The following is a 4,597-nucleotide window of genomic DNA, read 5'->3' as shown; positions in this document are numbered from 1 at the left end:
TTATTAAATTTAAAGATGACATTTTGGGTCATCACATTCTCCACCTCTAAAATAAACGTTCGTCCTCGAACGGAGTTAGAAAAAGTACCTGAGCTGGAGAAAGGTATGGATATTTACTCCGCATGCCCGAATCGGACTCCCAGGTATATGCCTCTACCGGCTGACCTCTCCATTGCACCCGAACTGAAGGATAACTCTTTGACCTCAACTGTCGGACCTGCCGGGCTAGAATAGCCACCGGCTCCTCCTCGTAAGTCAAATCTTTGTCCAATTGGACTGAGCTGAAATCTAACACATGGGACGGATCACCATGATATTTCCGGAGTATAGACACATGGAACACCGGATGAACCGCTGATAAACTAGGTGGTAATGCAAGCATGTAGGCTAATTCACCCACCCTTTCAAGAATTTCAAAGGGTCCGATATACCTAGGGCTCAACTTGCCCTTCTTTCCGAACCTCATTACACCTTTCATAGGTGAAACCCGGAGCAATATTCGTTCTCCAACCATGAATGCAATATCACGAACTTTACGGTCGGCATAACTCTTTTGCTTAGACTGAGCTGTGCGAAGTCGATCCTGAATAATCTTGACCTTATCCAAGGCATCCTGTACCAAATCGGTACCCAACAACAGAGCCTCTCCCTGTTCAAACCAACCAACTGGTGATCGGCATCGCCTTCCGTATAATGCCTCATATGGAGCCATCTGAATACTCGACTGGTAGCTATTATTATAAGCAAACTCTGCAAGTGGCAAGAATTGATCCCAAGAACCTCCAAAGTCTATAACACAAGCGCGGAGCATATCTTCCAATATCTGAATAGTGCGCTCTGACTTTCCATCTGTCTGTGGATGAAATGTTGTACTCAACTCCACCTGCGTGCCTAACTCACACTGTATATCCCTCCAAAAATATGAGGTAAATTGCGTACCTCGATCTGAAATAATAGATACGGGCACACCGTGAAGGCGGACAATCTCACGAATATAAATTTCAGCTAACCTTTCTGAAGAATAGGTAACTGCCACTGGAATGAAATGGGCTGACTTGGTCAACCTGTCCACAATGACCCAAACTGCGTCAAATTTTCTCTGAGTCTGTGGGAGCCCAACAACAAAATCCATAGTGATACGCTCCCACTTCACTCAGGAATTTCTAACTTCTGAAGCAAACCACCAGGTCTCTGATGCTCGTACTTAACTTGCTGACAATTCAGACACCGAGCTACATGTGCAACTATATCCCTTTTCATTCTCCTCCACCAATAATGTTTGCCGCAAATCTTGATACATTTTAGCGGTACCTGGATGAATAGAATACCTGGAACTGTGTGCCTCTTCGAGAATTAATTCACGAAGCCCATCAACATTAAGCACACAAATACGGCCCTGCATTCACAGAACTCCATCTTCCCCCCACAACAACCTGTTTAGCATCATCGTGCTGCACCGTGTCCATAAGGACAAGTAAATGAGGATCATCATACTGCCTCTCTCTGATGCGCTCATATAAAGAAGACCTAGCGACTGTACAAGCTAGAACCCGACTGGGTTCTAAAATATCTAACCTCACGAACTAATTAGCCAAAGTCTGAACATCTGCAGCTAATGGCCTCTCACCAACCGGAATATACGCAAGACTGCCCATACTCACAGCCTTTCTACTCAAAGCATCGGCCACCACAGTGGCCTTTCCGGGGTGATACAAAATGGTGATATCATAGTCTTTCAACAACTCCAACCATCTTCTCTGCCACAAATTAAGATCTTTTTGTTTGAACAGATACTGAAGGCTACGATGATCAGTAAATACCTCACATGAGACACCGTAGAGGTAATGCCTCCAAATCTTCAGCGCATGAATAATGGCTGCCAATTCTAAGTCATGAACAGGATAATTCTTCTCGTGAACTTTCAATTGCCACGACGCATATGCAATTACCTTTCCATTTTGCATTAATACTGCACCAAGCCCAATGTGAGATGTGTCATAATATACCGTATACGATCCTGAACCTGTGGGTAATACCAATACTGGCGCCGTAGTCAAAGCGATCTTGAGCTTCTGAAAGCTCAACTCACACTCGTCCGACCATCTGAATGGAACACCCTTCTAGGTTAGTCTGGTCAATGTGCTTGCTATAGATGAAAATCCTTCCACGAACCGATGATAATAACCTGCCAAACCCAGGAAACTCCGGATCTCTGTAACCGAAGTAGGTCTAGGCCAATTCTGAACAGCCTCAATCTTCTTAGGATCCACCTTTATGCCTTCTGCCGATACAACATGTCCCAAAATGGCAACTGAGTCTAACCAAAACTCACATTTTAAAATTTTGGCATATAACTGATTATTCTTCGAAGATGCTGCTCATGCTCCTATCGACTGCTGGAGTAAATCAAGATATCATCAATGAATACAACCACAAAAGAATCTAAATAGGGCTTGAACACCCGATTCATCAAATCCATAAATGCTGCTGGAGCATTTGTCAACCCAAATGACATCACTAGGAACTCGTAATGCCCATACCGAGTCTGAAAAGTTATCTTAGGGACATCGGATGCCCTAATCTTCAACTGATGGTAACCAGATCTCAAATCAATTTTCGAAAATACCTTGGCACCCTGAAGCTGATCAAATAAGTCATCAATTCTTGGCAGTGGATATTTGTTTTTGATAGTGGCCTTGTTCAACTGCCGATAATCTATACACATCCGCATAGAGCCATCTTTCTTCTTTACAAATAATACTGGTGCACCCCAGGGCGAGACACTGGGTCTAATGAATCCTTGATCAAGCAAGTCTTGTATCTGCTCTTTCAATTCTTTCAACTCTGGCGGGGCCATACGATATGGTGGAATAGAAATGGGCTGAGTGCCCGGAGCCAAATCAATACAGAAGTCAATATCTCTGTCGGGTGGCATCCCTGGCAGATCTGCAGGAAATACTTCTGAAAATTCATGAACAACTGGTACTGAGTCCATAGAAGGGACATCTGCACTGGGATCGCGAATATAAGATAAATAGGCTAAACACCCTTTCTCTACCATACGCCGAGCTTTCATATAAGAAATAACCCTGCTGGCAGAATGGCCAGGAATTCCTTTCCACTCTAATCGAGGTAACCCCGGCATAGCTAGGGTCACTGTATTGGCATGACAGTCCAATATAGCATGATAAAGAGACAGCCAATCCATACCCAAAATGACATCAAAATCTACCATATCAAGAAATAGAAGATCCATACTAGTTTCAAGATTACCAATAGTAACCACACACGAACGGTAGACATGATCTACTACCACAGAGTCTCCCACCGGTGTAGATACACACACAGAAACACTCAGAGAATCACAAGGCACAACTAAATATGAAGCAAAATAGGAGGACACATAGGAATAAGTAGATCCTGGATCAAATAGAACTGAAGCATCTTTATGAAAAACTGGAATAATACATGTGATCACAGCATCAGATGACTCGGCCTCAGGCCTAGCTGGAAAAGCATAAAATCGTGGGCCCCACCACTCTAAACTGCATATCTGGGACGGCCTCTAACGGTCTGACCTCCACCTCTAATGGCCTGACCTCCACCTCTAATGGCCTAACCTCCACCTCTAACTGCCTGACCCCTACATCTAGCTGGCTGAGCAGGCTGTGAAGCAACCGGTGCCGGTATGATGGCACGAGAATCTTTCCGAGATCTGTTACTCACCAATCTAGGGCAATACCTCCTGATGTGACCAATGTTCCCACACTCATAACACCCATTCTGATGTCGTGGCTGCTGAAGCTGAAGCTGACCCAGATGGGTCGGATAACCACTGTAGTAACTCTGGAGTGGTGGTGCATTGATAAGAGCTGAATGTGCACTGAATATTGGCTGCCCAGAGTAAGGCATAATATGACCGTGACTCCCTGAAGCACCGGGAGATACATGAAGTGCTGAATGAAATGGTCTGGGAGGATGACCCCTACCAAAATTACCCCGGCCTCCAGACGAGGCACCACTGTAACCACCGAACTAACGAGGCCTATTATCGGACCTCTGCCCTCTTTCCTGTGTAAGAGCCATCTCGATCCTCCTTGCTATATTAGCAGCCGCCTGAAAAGAAATCTTACTTCCGGTCTCCTTGGCCATCTGAAGTCTGATACGGTGAGTGAGTCCCTCAATGAACCTCCTCACTCTCTCTCCCTCTGTAGGTAGTAAAAGGATAGCATGGCGGGCCAAATGCACAAAACGGGACTTATACTGAGTAACAGTCATACTGCCCTGCTGTAGACACTCAAATTGCTTGCGGAATTCCTCTCTTAGTGTGATAGGGAGGAACTTCTCCAGAAATAGCTGAAAGAACTGCTCCCAGGTAAGTGTAGGTGATCCGACTGGTCGGGTCAATGTATAATCTCTCCACCACCTCTTGGCGGAACCCGTCATCTGGAATATAGCAAAATCAACTCCATTGGTCTCAACTATACCCATGTTTCGCAGCACCTCGTGGCAGCGTTCAAGATAATATTGTGGGTCCTCAGAAAGTGTACCACTGAAGTGAACTAGAAAGAGCTTAGTAAACTTATCCAGTCTCAAT

Source organism: Nicotiana tomentosiformis, chromosome 10, assembly GCF_000390325.3.
Source record: "Nicotiana tomentosiformis chromosome 10, ASM39032v3, whole genome shotgun sequence".
In the NCBI taxonomy this organism is placed as follows: Eukaryota; Viridiplantae; Streptophyta; class Magnoliopsida; order Solanales; family Solanaceae; genus Nicotiana; species Nicotiana tomentosiformis.
The sequence above is the reverse complement of the archived record's forward strand: the minus strand, read 5'-3'. Positions refer to the sequence as shown.